Raw genomic sequence first — 16,955 nt, 5'->3', positions numbered from 1 at the left:
ATCCCAATTTACTGTGTTGAGTTGGCATTGTACAGAAATGGGCAGCCATATTGATCTAGAAATGTTAATTTTTTTATATTTATTTTTTTCCATTTGTACAGGGGTAACATACTGTATTAAATATGTAAGGTCATATCTAAGTGGGTTTTATTACAGAAACTAATAAAGTATTCTCTAAATAATGATAAAAAAGAATAAGATAAGACTACAAGAGCAAGAAGCAATTTAAATGCGTTAAGGGACCATTTTCATCTTCAGGATTAAGGATTATTGTAATGTTACATCATTGCCTTTTCTCTTTTACTTTCCTTTTTAGTTTTATTTTAGGATTCCCTATTTTTAATGTTCATACAGAGATTTCTTTAACTGAAATACTGAATAGTTTCTCTGGTGAGGAAAACTATAATAGTACACAGGATCCTAATGAGATAATTAATAATGTGAAATAGGAAATAAAGGGCTAAAGGTGTAGGGAAAGTGGGAAGGGTGGGGGAAAGGTAATAAGGGAGAGGAAAAAAATATGAGAAATTGAAAAAATGGAAATAAAGTGTTTGTAAATTGGGAGTGGAGGAGGGGTGAAGGGAGGGCAGGGACAAGGGGATAAAATCAAGACCTATTATGTAAAGGTACAGGATCCCAATAATGAATGTAACTGTATTGTATACCTAGATTGTACCAATAAACTCAATAAAAAGAAAAAAAAGAGAAAAAAATTTTTCCCTTATTACCTTTCCCCTACCCTTCCCATTTTCCCTGCACCTTTAACCCTTTTCTTCCTATTTCACAATGTCAGTTATCTCATTAGGATCTTATGTACTATTACAGTTTATTCACACCAGAGAAACTATTCGGTATTTACACATGTGTGAGTTATTTATTTTACTTAGAAGTATATATATATGTCCATTAGATTTTTAATAAAGCACTTAAAACTCCTACTAATCACAGGTCAATGATAGCAATGGCCTTCACCATAACATTTTATTTTTTTGGGTGTTTTTTGAGACAAGGTCTCACTATGTAGTTGAGACTGACCTGGAATTCACTATGTAGCCCAGGCTGGTCTCATACAGTGATCCTCCTTCCTCAGCTTCCCAAGTGCTGGGATTACAGTCATGTGCCACCACGCCCGGCTCACCATAACATTTTATGAGATGCATTCCTTTCTCCCACACCACCTCAAAATTCATTTCTTCAAAAACTAATAACTAGGGGCTGGAGATTTAGCTCAGTGGTTCGGTGGCCGGCCTTGCAAGCCCAAGGACCCGAGTTCAATCCCTGGTACCAAAGCAAAAAACAAACAAACATAAAAAACCCTGATAACTCAATACTTGAAAGTGGATCCGCAATGACAGTGTGTTGTCTAAAATGATTTAAACAATTCCATAGTGCTACCAGCAGAGGTCATGCTAAAGTGAAGTGTGTCACTTAACAATGCTATCTTCTGGAAGAACAGACAGGTCTCAGGTGCATGAGAGTTGAGAGGCCATTTAACTATGGAGATTATCAGTGGCTAATATATTCAGTGACAGTCCTATAGGTTAACATATTCAGTGATATGGTGGCTTAAATACCCCTTATAGCTTTTCTTTCAAATATCAAATATAAGTAAACACCCACTTTAAAAGTCTCTCAGGTATTTTCAACAGTTTCTGAATTATCTGTAGGAAGCTCTGGTTTAGTTGTACATAGTTTGATAAATGTATCCACCATTAAATCCAGATCATGTTTTATATCAAAATTTGTGTTAAGCAAAGCCAAGTTACTTGACCTCTGGTCTGTCAAAGTGTCCCTCCAGTATGCTTTGAGACACTTTTGTCCATTTTCATAGCGCTCATTCTCAACATTCATCACAGGAAGAATACACTGGACCTTCAGCAAGGCATACACATTAGGAAAAAACTTGGTGTCAGGCAGATGGAGGGCTTCATAAATGGTAGATGGAGCTCTGTGTCTTTCCCTCTGTGTTTCCATTTGATTCTCCAACAATGAAGTTCAGCTGAGAGTGTGTCAGGACTGGGTAAGTCACTCCTGCGCATGGCAGCATGATGTCCCTCTGATGTGCTGAATTTGAGCTGTTCCAAGACTGAGGGTACCAGAGCCAAGCATTTCAGAGCTCTGAGATGCTGTTCTGAGAATATATCCTTAAGTTCCTGGATAATGTGCTCCACTGTTGGTACACTCAGTGTTTCTTTATAGTAACTCTCAGAGGTTAACTGAGATTCCAGGTTACCTCGTTGAGCCCTATGGAATTTCCCAGGGAATTTCATTTGAATATCAAGTTTGGTTGCCAAATGTGTGGCTTCCTCAAACCAAAACTCATGATGAACTTCAATATTTTCCATCACTTCCTTGAGTGAGTGTAGTACAGCAGTCAAGCTACTGGCTAAAAAGAAGACAGCAGAAGTTTGTCCCTGGAGATTTTTCCCAAAGGCCCCTGTAAAACATAAGACATTTTTAAGTACAACAATGGTAACAATAAAATAAAATTCTGGTACTGTACTACAGAGTACAAATGCTCAGCCAGCTATACAGCGATTCCACCTAATATTTGTATCACTATTTGTACCATCTAAACATAAAATAAGAGCTTGCAGCAGGTCCACTACAACTTCAAAAGCATCTTGCCTGCCTGTCCACTGAGAAGGACATATTTCCTTCACTTCTTCACCCCTTTCTTCACTGTTCTGGAAAAGAACAGAAATTACACTGTCAAGTTCTAAAAGTAGTTGTGGTGATTGATGGAAAAAAGAACAGACTTCCTCAATTGTTCCCAATGCAACTGATACCCCCACCACAGGAACTGATTTTGCCAACCACATGTTTAAGGCACAGGAAGAGCAGAGCGTGTAGATAGCTTTGGGGGTGTTTCTCTAGAAGTCTAGAAGCAACAACTTTCATTTTAGAAGAAAATGCACTGGACACAATATAAGCCTGGCCATGACAATACTCTATATTTAGTTCTGACTTCTCAGTTATTGCAGTGTGAAATTACACAGCCAAAATTTCTGGGTCAGTTTCATAAGGCAGAAAGCCCACAAATTCTTCTCTCAGGTTATGAGAGTCATCAACAAACCTCACCAAGACAGGTAAGTGCTCTTCTCCAGCTGTGTCCACCACATCATCAGTGCTGATGGAAAAGAAGTGTGAATTCGCTCACTTCCCTGAGGGTTTCTTCCCTAATACAACTCTCACAGATCTCCAGCATCTGCTTCTGCTTTGTTTTTTAACAGAACAATGTGTTAATGGCTGTTGTCTCAAAGCACTTTCTCAGAGCTTCTTTGCCAGAATATGCCAGAATTTACCCAGCACTCCAACAAAGCATGACAGTAATCAGGTGGAAAGAGACCTGGGATTTTGGAGGTCTCATGCCCATCCAGAGGTGTGTTTTGTTTTCCCATAACAATCAAAATTTCAAATAGAGACTTTTAAGTATTCCTTGTTTTCCTTCTATTCAAGGGTTAAAGGTAAAATATCTTCATCCTGCTCATCCCCCTGCACTTCAGCACTGGGATTCTGAGCATTGCTATTGTTTGTTTCTTTATATTTCTATTCCTGTTCAGAAGTTTCATCAATTCTTTTTGTTTCAGTGTCCTGATTTCATCTTCACTCAATTCTTTTATTAGTTTTCTGTGTCTACTATGTAGATTGTTCAAATGACTGGTAAGATCAAATATTGTTGGTATTGCATTATCTCGAAGAACGGTTGTATAAGGACTCTCCCCAATGACTTCACAAGTATCTGCTTCAATTAATTTTGAGAAATAAAATAACCCAATCATTCTTTAGTCTTCTGATGCCTCTGCAAAATGTATAGTTCTATAGATCATAAAGGTCTCAAAGCGTTTGGCACACAACCAATAGTGTTTATTTAATTGATCAGGTGTTTTCTCTTCTAAGTCTGCTCTCCTACAATTCTCCACCTACTTCTGGCTTCTGGCCGGTCTGGGAAGGGAGCTAGGCTGGCCAGCTGGCTCTACAAGTAGCTGAGCAGCAGAGAGCTGTGAGGGATAGGAGGGTCTCCTGGTCTGAGGCCGCCCTTGGGACCTGGCTCCACAGTTCTGTGAGTGGCTGGAGAGCATTTACCGCTGCCACCGCCCCACCTCTGATGCACCTACCGCCCACCCCAGAGGCTATTGCCTCCTTGACACAATGCACGCTCTGTCAAAGGCTTTTTCTGAATCTACTGAAATGATAATGTGATTTTTGTCCTTGCTTCTGTTTATGTGATGTATTACATTTATTGATTTGCTTATTTTGAACCACCCTTGCATTCCTGTGATGAAGCCTACTACTTGGTCGTTTTGATGATTTATTGCTCTATTTGCCAGTATCTCGCTGAAGACTTTTGCAACTTTTTCTTTTTTTGCATCTATGTTTTTAAAAGATATTGGCTTGGACTTACTTTGTTTTTTTTTTTTTTGGTTGGATCTGTGTCTCATGTTGGAATCAGGGTAGTGCTAGCTTCCAGGAATGACTTTGATAGTAGTACTCTTTCCTTTCAGTTTTGTTAGAGAGTTTAAGGAATATTGACCTTATCTTCTCTGAAGTTCTAGTAGAAGTCTGTGGTGAATCCATCAGATCCTGATATTTTCTTGGTTGGTAGAGTTTTAAAAATAATTATTACTGCTTCAATTTCATTGTCTGTTGTTGCATTATTCAAGGGTTTTGTATACCTTTGGTTCAATTTTGGTAATTCATGTTTATCTAGGAATCTGTCAATTTCTTCTAGATTCTCTCAATAGAAGTTTTCAAAGTAGTTAATAATAATCTTTTAGATTTCAGCAGCATGTTATAATTTTTGACTATTTATAATTACATTGACTTGGGTCTTTTCTTCTCTTTTTTTTTATAAGATTGACTAAGAGTGTCTATTTTGTTTAATCTTCCAGAGAACCAGCTCTTTCATTCATTGATTCTTTTCTTTTGGGGGGATACTGGGGATCGAACTAATTTCCTTGTGCTTGTAAGGCAGGCCATGGAACCACTTAGCTAAATCTCTGGCCCTTGTTCATTGATTCTTTGCACTACTTTTTTTAGTGTCGATTTTATTAATCTCTACTCTGATCTTTATAACTTCCTTCCTTGTACTAGCTTTGGACTTGGATTGCCTTTTTTTTCCCAAGGATCTTGAGGTGCATTAGGTTATTTACTTGGGCTTACTCTGTTATTCTGGTATGCACATTCATAGCTATAAACTTCCCTTTTGGGACTGCTTTCATTGTTGTATCACTGTGCCCTTGAGAATGGCTAACTGTAGGCCTTTGCCTTTGTCCCAAGATTTAAACCATCTGTTAATTTGAGAGGGAAAGGTGCTGTGTAATTGGCTCAGCACCTGGTTCTCCAGAAATGAACAACAGTATTGTTAATGACACAAAGACAATCCATGTATTGGCATGTAGAGAAAACTAATTGATAGCAATAATTATGCCACCCTGCTAACAGCAACAAAATCAGCAACAATATTAGTGTCAAATAAAAACTAGATATTAAAACATCATAAAAACCAATAATGTGGGGGCTGGTGATTTAGCTCAGTGGTTCTGCTGCCTGCCTTGCAAGCTCAAGGACCCGAGTTCTATTCCCAGTACCAAAATAAATAAATAAATACATAAAAACAATAATATGGGCCAGGGATTTAGCTCAGTGGTGCCACTGCCTGCCTCACAAGTGCAAGGTCCTGAGTTTGATCCCTGGTACAGAAGAAGAAGAAGAAGAAGGAGAAGGAGGAGAAGGAGGAGAAGGAGGAGGAGGGGGAGGGGATAAGAAAAAGAAACAAACCAATAATGTACCACCCTTAACCAATGAAAGAGATCTACTGAATGAGACAGCTATCTTTACTAACAATTAAACAGTAAGGGTAGAGAGTTAACTACCTAAAGATTCATAAAGCTTAATGGTATACTAGTAATGACAGAGGGGGTGAGGAGTGAGAAATTGAGAAAAATAAAAGAAAAATGAAGATAGGCATGATCACACATGTCTATAATCCCAGTACTTGAGAGGCTGAAGCACGAAGATTGCTATGAGTTCAAGGCCAGCCTAGGCTACATTTTGAATCCAAGGACAGCCCGGAACATAGTAAGTTCTTTACTCAAAAAAAAAAAAAATTAAAGAAAGATGAGAAGGAAGATGAAGAAGTGAGATAAAGGATCCTATTAAGTAAAAGATAGTTAATAAAATTATATAAAAATAACAGAAAGGAACAAACAAGAAAAAGAAAAAATTAAAAAGAAATGAGACCCTCCCTTCAATTCCTCTCTGTTTTTTAATGGATCTTTTCTTTCCAGTATCTGTAGTCTTCGAATCTAGGCAATATGGGAGATAGGTAATGAGTCACTGCTAAGAACTATTTTCCTTCCACATTCAAATTTTTGTGTGTGAATTCTGGATCCTTCCCTGTTCTTCCTGCTGGGCATGGACATCAGCTCCTACTTTCCATACACCTCTGCTCACCCCATGCCACAATTTTCTCTGCCTAGCTCTATGGACTGTCAGTTTGTGAGGTGACCCCACCCCACTCTAGATATCCCTTTGGCCATACCCCTTAGGTCATAACAATTGTCTAAGCCAAGATGTGTTTTGTTCGTGTTGGTCCATGATGAAAGCAAACAGACCACTGGTCTCTGTGCCAGATGTAATCAGCAGGGAGGGGGTTCCAGCAGACTACAGAACTTAATGTCAGCATTTTCAGACCTAAGTATCTCTGAAAGTCACACACACCAGATCTGGCTTTACAGGCCCCCACAACCCTCCCAGCCAAATTTAAATTTTTCAGGGGTCTATGTCCAATCTGCTTCTGCTCTGTGACTATTTCCTATGGTCATCTGCCACCAAGTCCTGTGGCAGGCAGACACCAGAAACCCTGGATATAGTTCCTCTGCAGCTCATTTCCACACAATTAACTCCTTCTGAAAATGGCTCCTGATTAAACCCTGTCAGATATGGTGGGTCCTTCACTAGACTTCCTCTCCAACTCTAGCCTGCCTTGCAAAGGAGTCACTTTTAATGTAAAACACCATACCATTTTTGTAGATTATAACAGCTGTGGGCTTCTCTTGGGGGCCAGTGCTGCTGGCCTGTTCTGCTGTCTCTTCCAGCCGCCAACCTGGTGGACTTACTTTATATATCAGTGGAGGCTGGTACCTCTCACTGGTTGCCTCATTCCTTTATCTGTGCTATGCTCCATCTCCCCAGCTTCTCTGAAGTTTTTAGTCTTCCTGTCACATTTCTCCAAATTCCCAGACATTCACCTCTTTCCTTCTCTTCACCAAATTGTCTTTCAGGGGTATTGATCCCATGTCCTTGAGAGGCTGCACTTTGCTGCCTGTCTCTACTCTGCCATGTTTCTTCTGGCAGTATTTTTAGAAAGTACTTTGCCACCAACTTTTCTCACCTTTTGAGTAAGTTGGATAATAAGAACATCCAAATTTAAGATTGCACAGGTGAGTTACTATATTTGAGTTCTTTGCTACTATTTCCCTTGAACATCATGTATAAGCTAAGTGAAGCAAATAGAAGTCTCTGGCCTGGAGGTTAAATAATGTTTCCATTATAACAAATGGCCCCCAAACAGTGACAAAATAACTACTTATTGCTGGGTGTATGACTGTAATCCCAGCACTTGGGGGGCTGAGGCAGGAGGATCGCTGTGAGTTAGAGACCAGTTTGGGCTACATAGTGAGTTCCAGGTCAGGCTCAACTACATAGTGAGACCCTGTCTCAAAAAAATTACTTATTTGCTCATGATGTTGTGGCTCAGAAGTTCAGGCAGCACACAGGGGGCATCTCTGCTACATCATGGCATCAGCTAGGACAACATAACTGAGGGTAAAAATTCAAGATAAACCCACTAAAATTTTGGGGGTCTTGGCTCTGATTCTTCAGTGACATGTCTTAGTTCTCCACATGACTTCTCTTTCTGGCAGGTAAAACTCCCAAAAGGACAAAAGTGGAAGCTACTGAGTCCTTTTCAGGCTCAGACTCAGAAACTCTACCACATTACTTCTCTTGCATCCTGTTTGTGAAAATCAACCACAGAGCCAGCCCAGATTCAAGGACAGAGAAAATATTCTGCATAATAAGAATGGCATCAAAGTCACATTGCAAATGAGAATGCAGAAGGAAAGGAATTATCATGATCATTTTGGAAATAATTATACATTATGCTTAGATTATGAGCTTGTGGATCCATATCCTCATTGTGTCTTTTAGAAAGGATTTGAGCAAACTTGAAACTTCTGGAAAGATGGCAGAGTTGTGAACAGCAGCGAAACAGCCTCACTGAGATTTGAGGTCCAGATGCTGGATATAGCAACGTGAAGAAGAGAAAAACAAGGGAAGTGGGTCCCTGGAACCCAGCAAGGATCTGAAGTGAAAATTAGAGCCCAGAGGGAGAGTGGATAGAGGGAACTCAACACAGAAGAAGGAGGTGGCAAATGCACTTTCTCCCTCATCCCTGGCTCATGACATAGGAGGAGCAGCTCAAATATGAAGGTACATGGTGACTACTGGCTACCTGAGAGGCCTGCAAAGAGAAATGCATCAGTGGAACAGAACAGTGGATGCTGAAGACTGCAGTGGCTGGTGAAGTATTTGGGCTCTGAAGTCCCCTAGGACAGGGTGATTGGCTGGTTACCATTTTAGAAAGGGGCCAATTGATATCAGAACTCTGAGTAGCCACGGGTTGGCTCCATCTAGCAGTTCACAGTGTCAGGGTGAAGCACAACCAAGTTCAAGCCAGCAAGTGATCAGGGAGCCAAGTTCAAACAGGCAGGGATCTGAATGCAGGCCAGCAGGAAGCTCCGTTCAAGCCTGGAGGATTCACCAGGAGTGTTGCATGCTGAACAATTTGGGTCCCAGCCTCACAGCCAGAAAACAGAAGCAGCCTGAACTTCAGTGAAACTAAAGGCACAGATTTACTGGAATTATCCACTACCCCACTATAATTCTATTGCTGGCTTGCTGGGATAAATCAACATGGATCTGGGCTCTGTCTGCCTCCTTTTTCTAACAGTGACAGCAGAGACATGCCCAAAAGTGAACTTATTTTTTCCTTTTCTTTTCTTCATTTTTTTCTTCCCTTTATCTTCATTGTTTATTCGTTTTTTTTTTGAGTGTGAACATTGTCTCTAGTCTTTTGTTGTTCTTTGTTCTGTTCTTTTTTGTTTCTTCGTTCTTTCTTTCCCTCCTGTCTTCTTCATCAGTTTTCCAAAACTTGTGTAATCTTCATTTGTCCTCCAGCCTTGCTTCTAGTTCTCTTTCTCTTTTTCTGATTCTCTATTTTTCCCCCAACATTTAAAATTTTCTCCCCTGATGGTAAATTGCAATACTGAGGGGATATTTACTATACACTATTTTCTGGTCTATTTTAAATTTTGTTATGTAAGTACAAATCTTGTTCCTATAGTTAAACATGGAAAATTAATAGTTACCACAGTTTGTCACTTTTGAAGCTGTGCTTGATGCTATTGTTATTACTGCTTGTACTACTTTAGCCAAGGTGATGTAATTGTTCTTGTCAATTGTTCCTCCTTGTATGCCAAGATTGAGATTGCCTAGGAATAATAAACAATACTATAGGCCACAGCCAAAGAAACAAGGGCTAGACCAATGAGGCAGCAACTTTTAATCCCCAATAAATTGAAAAGGCAAGATTTCACAATCTCAATACTCAAAATCCAGCTATACCTGGAAGATATCTCTGAGAAGTAGTCATTTCCAGGCTTCTTGATACTAGCAATAAAGCTACCTACCATAAGCAATGTACAAGCATCAATAAGAAAACATTAAAAAAGAAAATGAGAAGACAAAGAAGCAACATGCAAACACAGACTTCCAGCTCATGAAAGCCAAACTCAGGGACAATGAGGTAGAATGATTTAAAGCCCCCACCTGGACTCTTTGGAATGGTAATGGCAAAAGTAACTAGATGAATGAGGCTCTAGAAAAAAAAAATCAAATCAGAAATAATTTCAGATAACTGTAGAGATGGTGAGCCTAATGAAGAACATAGTCAGTGAATCCAGAGCATATACATATTTTTAAAAGAGAAGATTAGAAAAATGATGGAAACCATGAATGCCCAATATAGAAAAGAAATGGATTCCATGAAAGAGATTCAGATATTCAGAAGATTAAAAATTCTATTGAAAGTATACATAGCAGAATGAACCAATTTGAGGACAGAATGTTATATCTAGAGGACAGGATTGCATTTAGTGATCATGAAAAGAATGATTTCTTAAAAATAGCAAGGACACAAAAAATTGATCCATAAGCTGCTAGATGATGCAAACAAGAATAACAACAGATTGGTTGAAGTCAATGAAAAAGAAGATAGCCTGAAGAAACACATTCACAGAAACAGTAGCAGAAAACTTCCCAAGCATGGGAAAAGAATTTGACATACATATAAATGAGGTATATAGAACTCCAATTAGCTACAATTCCCCCCCGCAAAAACAAAAAACAAAACAAACAAAAACAAAAAAACAAAAAAACTACACCAAGACATATAACAGTCAAGATTCCAGAAATTCAAGTAGAAATGGCAAATAAACATATGAAAAAATGTTTCACATCACTGGTCATTCAAGAGATACAGATGAAAACAACACTGAGATTCTACCTCGCCCCAGAAAAAATGGCTGATATCATGAAATCAACCAATAACAAATGCTGGCAGGGTTGTGGAGAAAGAGGAACCCTACTCCACTGCTGGTGGGAGTACAGACTGGTGCAACCACTGTGGAAATCAGAATGGAGATACCTGAAAAAACTAGGATTAGAGGTCCCATTTGACCCAACTATTTCCCTGCTGTGTATCTTCCCAAAAGAATTAAAAGAATCAATAGGAAGAAAAGGTAGAAAGGGGAAGGGGAAATGGGAGGGGTAGGGGAAAAGAAAGAAGGGAATGGAATTAATATGAGAAAATTAAAAAGTAGAAACAAAGTCTTTGTAAATAGGGAGGGATGGAGGGGTTGAAGGGAGGGCAGGGGAATGGGGAAAAAATAAGAACAAAGATGGATTATGTAAAGGTGGAAATTTCCAATGATAACTGTCATTACATTGTATACCTTAAATGTACCAATAAAATTAATTTTTAAAAAGAATTAAAAGAATCAAACCACATTAATGTATATGCATCCATATTCATAGCAGCATAGTTTTTAATAGATAAATCTTGGAAACAGCACAACTGCCCATCAACTGGAGACTGGATAAAGAAAATGTTTTATTTAAAAAAATTTTTTAATAAAACAAAGTACTACTCAGCCATAAAGCATGAGAAATTAGAGACATTTATAGCTAAATGGATGCACATTGAGGCAATACTCTTACATGAAATAAATAAGACACATATGTGTAAATACCAAATAGTTTTTCATTATGAGAAACAAACTGTAAATAAGGATAAAAATGTATAATAGATAATATGAAATGGGAAGAAAAGGTGCAAAGGGGAAGGGCAAGTGGGAGGTGTAGGGGAATGGAAAGAAGGGAATGGAATAAATATGAGAAAATGAAAAAATGGAAACAAAGTTTTTGTAAATAGGGAGGGGTGGAGGGATTGAAAGGAGGGCAGGGCAATGGGGGAAAATAAGAATCGAGATATATTATGTAAATGTGCAAATCTCCATTGAAGAATGTCATTATATTGTATACCTAAAATGTTCAAATAAAATTAATTCTTAAAGATTCCAGAAATTCAACACAAGAGTGAATTATTAAAAGCTGTTAGAGAGAGGAAAAAAAACCACAAGTAACATGAAAGAAAGCCCATCAGAATCACAGCAGATATCTCAACACCATCCCTTATGTCAAGGAGAGCTTAGAGTGAAATATTTCAAGTCCCAAAAGAAAACAATCTCCAACTAAGATTGATGCATCCCACAAAACTATCTTTCAGGATTGATGGAGAAATAGGTGACAAAGAACACTGCAAGAAATTCATGAGCACAAAAGCAGCACTACAAACATTTCTGAAAGACATTCTAGAAAGAGATAACAAGGACTACAACTCTATGAACCCCAACAGAATGAATTCATCAGGTAAGGCAAGTAATTAAATAGAAGGGAAAGAAAGGTAATCAACAGGAAAATAGCATGACAAGGATAATCAATGTATAACAGTTATAATCATCAATGTAAAGGGTCTCAATTCATCAATCAAAAGAAACAGAATAGCAGAATGAATCAAGAAATAAGATCCAACAATAAACTGCATGCTAGAAACACATTTAACTCAAGAAGAAATTAACAGACTGAAAAAAATCAGTGAATGGAAAACACTACTCCATGAGGCAGAAACCTGGATAAAATGAGGGGTAGCTATTCTACATGCAGTAAAAGTGGATTTCAAGCTAAGATTAATGAGGAGAGACAAAGAAGATCATTACCTCCTTGTTAAGGGAACAATCCAAGAGGAAGGGATAATACTCATAAATATATACACACCAAATACCAGTGCACCCAACTATATAAAACAAATATTAAGAGACACAAAAACACCAAATAAACACAAATACAATTGTAATGGTGGAACTCAACCCCACAATCACAAATGGACAGATCAAGTAGACAAAAATTCAACAAGGGGGCTGGGGACTTAGCTCAATGGTTCTGTTGCCTGCCTCTCAAGAGCAAGGTCCCCCCCCCAAATTTTTACCAGTAGCATATCTCTCAGAATTAGAGAAAACAATCCTAAAATTCATTTGGAACCAGAAAAGACCTGGAATAGCAAAAGTAATTATGGGAAACAAAGGCAAAACAGGGAGCATCAAAATCCCTGACTTTAAATAATATTACCAAGCTACCATGTTAAAAGCAGCATGGTTATGGGGGAAAAAAACAGACCTGAGGATTAGTAAATCAGATTAAAAAGTGCAGAAACTATTTAAAATGTACTCAGCCACCTTATCTTTTTTTGTTTTTTTTTTCTTTTATTGAGTTTATTGGTACATTTTAGGTATACAGTGCAGTTACATTCATTATTGGAATCTTGTACCTTCACATGACAGGTCTTGGTTCTCATTTTTTCCCCTTGTTCCTGCCCTCCCCTCACCCCCCCATTTACAAACACTTTATTTCCATTTTTTCATTTTCTCATATTTTAGCCACCTTATCTTTGACAAAGAGGCCAAACACCTTCATGTGAAGGAAGATAACCTTTTTAATAGTGCTGGAAAAAATGGCTTTCCACATGCTGAAGATTAAAATTAGGCCCATATCTCTCACAGTGTACTAAACCTAAATTGAAATGGATCAACTATTTAAAGATTAAAACAGAAACACTAAATCTGCTGGAACAGAGAATAAGTACAACTCTTGAAGACAAAGGTGTAGGCAAAGATTTTATAAAATAAATCTGAAATCACACAGGAAATATCACAAAGAATCAACAACTGGGACCACATCTTATTAAAATCTTTGACGCAGCAAAAGAAACCACCAGCAGAGTGAAGAGACAATCCACAGAGTGGGAAAATTATTTGCCAGCTATTCCTCACACAAAGGACTAATATCTAGAATATATAAAGAGCTAAAAAAAAAAAACAGACCACCCAAATGTACAGGCTGAGTTCAAAAACATGATTGTGAAATAAACAGACACTTCTCAGATGAAGAAGTAGAAATGGTAAATAAATATATGAAAAAGTGTTTGATATTACTGGTCATTCAAGAGATTTAAATTAAATAAAACAACTCGGATTCCATCTCACTCCAGAAAGAATGGCTATTATCAAGAAGTAAAGCTCTCCACCCCAACCTGGCTCTTGTGGCTGCTACCCTGCCTCACAACCAAGGTACTACCGATCCTGAGGAGTCTGAGTAAAACTCAGTGTGGAACCTGCTGTGAAGATGGAGGGCCCTTTGTCTGTGTTGGGGGACTGCACCACCAGGGAGGCTATCCGCTCCCAGAACGACCATTACTAATGATGGTAATAACATTACCAATATTATTCTAACCGCTGATGGAACTGATGATACGTATCTGAAGTATTTCATGGAGGCAGGTGCAATGGCAGATAGAAAAGGAATTTAAACACATTGCTAAAGCTTCTGGAGCAACTATTCTGTCAACCTTGGCCAATTTGGAAGGTGAAGAAACTTTTGAAGCTATAACCTTGGGACAAGCAAAAGAGGTGGTACAGGAGAGAATTTGTGATGATGAACTGATCTTAATCAAAACTACAAAGGCCCATATATCTGCATCGATTGTCTTACATGGGGCCAGTGATTTCATGTGTGATGAGGTGGAATGCTCTTTACATGATGCACTTTGCATGATGAAGAGAGTTTTGGAGTCTACATCTGTGGTTTCTGGTGGGGGTGCCAGAGAAGCTGCCCTTTCCATGTACCTTGAAACTATGTCACCAACAAGGGATCTTGGGAGCAGCTCACTGTTGCAGAATTTGCAAGATCTCTTCTTGTCATTCCTAACATGCTGGCAGTGAACACTGCCCAAAACTCCACAGATCTGGTTGCAAAGTTAAGGGCTTTTCATAATGAGGCTCAAGTTAACCCAGAACATAAAAATCTAAAATGCATTGGTCTTGACTTGATCAGTAGTAAACCAAAAGAGACAACAAGCAAGCAGGAGTGTTTGAACCAACCATAGTTAAAGAGCTTGAAATTTGCAACAGAAGCTGCAATTACCAATTTTCTAATTAATGATCTGATTAAATTACACCCAGAAAGTAAAGATGATAAACATAGAGGTTATGAAGATGCTGTTCATTCTGGAGCCCTTGATTTCTGATGTGATTTCTTTTATTTAATTTATAACAATTTTAGATGCAATGTCTTCTTTCTAGTATTACCCATTAAAGTACAGCAAGGTGACAGCTTGTTTTTATGAGGAAAAAAAAAAGAAGTCAACCAATAACAAATGCTGGAGGGGCTGTGGGGAAAAAGGAACACTTCTTCACTGGTGTTGAGAATGTAGACTTGTGCAACCACTGTGGCTTTCAATGTGGAGATTCTTCAAAAAACTAAAACTAGATGTTCCATTTGAGTCAGCTATTTCCAATATTGTTATCTTCCAAAAGAATTTAAAGCATCATACCACAAAGATATATGCATACCCATGTTTTGTAGTGGTATAGTTTGTAATAGCTAAATCTTCGTAACAGCCCAAATGCCCATCAACTGATAAATGAATAAAGAAAATGTTTTTTAAAAATACAATGCAGTATTACTCTGCCATAAGAAGGATAAACATAGCCGGGCATGGTGGCACACACCTGTAATCCCAGCACTCAGGAGGCTGAGGCAGGAAGATCGCTGGGGGTTCGAGACCAGCCTAGGCTACATAGTGAGTTCCAGGTCAGACTCAACTACATAGTGAGACCCTGTCTCAAAAAACAAACAAAGAACAACAACAACGAAGAATAAACATGACACATTTCTAGGTAAATGCATGCACCTTGAGACCATACTGTTAAGTGAAATAAATTGGACACACATGTTTAAATATCCCATTGTTTCTGTAGTGTGAGAAACCAAAAAGGTAAATAAGGACCAAAATGCATAATAGATATTGTGAAGTAGGAAGAAAATGTTCAAATGTGAAGGGGAACTAAGGAGTGGGGAGGGGAAGGGAGAAAGGGAAAAAGAAAAAAGAATGGAAGGAAAAATGGAAAGAAAACTTTTATAAATAAGAAGGGGAAGTGAATGGGGAAAAAAGAATTGATATATCATGTACAGGTACAACTTACCTATTATGAATATTATCATTAAGTATATCTAAAATGTACAAATAAAATTAATTTTTTAAACTGCATGTGACTCTAGATCTACTTGCTAGTCCCATGGAATAAGGAAGTGAACCATCATCCAGTTTATTTTGGGTGGGGATATAATGGGAGAGATGAAGGGACCTGTGAAGGAGGCTGAGAAGGTGCCTCCCAGGATGGTAGTGGAGAACCAGGGGTTTGGCGACCTGGAAACTAAATACATGTTTTAAAATGAGAGTGATCAACCATGAAACCAATGCTGCTGAACAGTTGAGTAAAAAAAAATGTTTTTCTCATTGAGTTTATTGGTACATTTTAAGTATACAGTACAGTTACATTCATCATTGGGATCTTGTACCTTTACTTGACAGATCTTGGTTCTCATTTTTCCCCATACCCCTGCCCTCCCTTCATCCCCCCCAGATTTATAAAGACTTTGTTTCCATTTTTTACCTTTTCTCATATTTCTTTCTTTTCCCTTATTTCCTTTCCCTTACCCTTTGTTATTCCCCTAAAAAATTTTTTTTCTGGAAAGAACTATTGAAAAACTAATAAAAAGTGGTTATCCTCAGGGTGAGGGGCTGCAGAAGAAATGCTTTCACTTATAAGATACCTTCTTCATGAGCTTTCTAACCTTATATATGAATAAATATAAATTTATCTGGGAGGTGAAGTTATCATAATTTAAATAAAATCTTTTTAGAGGGTGTGTTGCCACCAACTTTTCTCAGCTTTCAAGAACAGTTAATGAGAAAATCCAAATGTAAGATTTTTCAGGTGACAATGTTTCTATGAGTTCCTTGCCACTGCAGTATTTCTCTTGAATGCTATGTATAATGTAAACCGGAGACAACAGAAATCTCTAACCTGGAGGTTCAACATATTCAGCTTTTAAATAAGATTCTTGACTCTCTGAAGTAAACAACTTAAAGAATTCACCCACAGATTAAAGGAATGTACAAACTGGCTACTGTTATGCATATTTCTTGGTGGTGTTATCCTTAGAATTTCTTTTCACTTTGCACTTCTGTATAGTATCCTACTGGAGTGAAATGTGGTTTGTACCTTCAGAGTGTCAAATCCAGTTTCTTTAGCATTGGGTTCCAATTTAGGGTACTACTCTGTTAGAAAACTGTGGAAATTAGTGCTGGAGACATGACTATTGGCCCTTGGGGCTCTCAGTACTCCACTGCTCTTCCCCTTCTCTCCATATCC

The 16,955-nt window shown here is 38.2% G+C and overlaps 1 pseudogene; it reads left to right on the top strand.

Annotated features, from left to right (window-relative positions):
* The window catches only part of LOC104860562, a 26,776-nt pseudogene extending 12,012 nt beyond the window's left edge, over nt 1–14,764 (top strand).
* Nucleotides 14,765–16,955: the final 2,191 nt, after the last annotated feature.

Source organism: Fukomys damarensis, unplaced genomic scaffold (assembly GCF_012274545.1).
Source record: "Fukomys damarensis isolate Sample0158 unplaced genomic scaffold, DMR_v1.0_HiC HiC_scaffold_39, whole genome shotgun sequence".
Classification (NCBI taxonomy): Eukaryota; Metazoa; Chordata; class Mammalia; order Rodentia; family Bathyergidae; genus Fukomys; species Fukomys damarensis.
The sequence above is the reverse complement of the archived record's forward strand: the minus strand, read 5'-3'. Positions and strand labels throughout refer to the sequence as shown.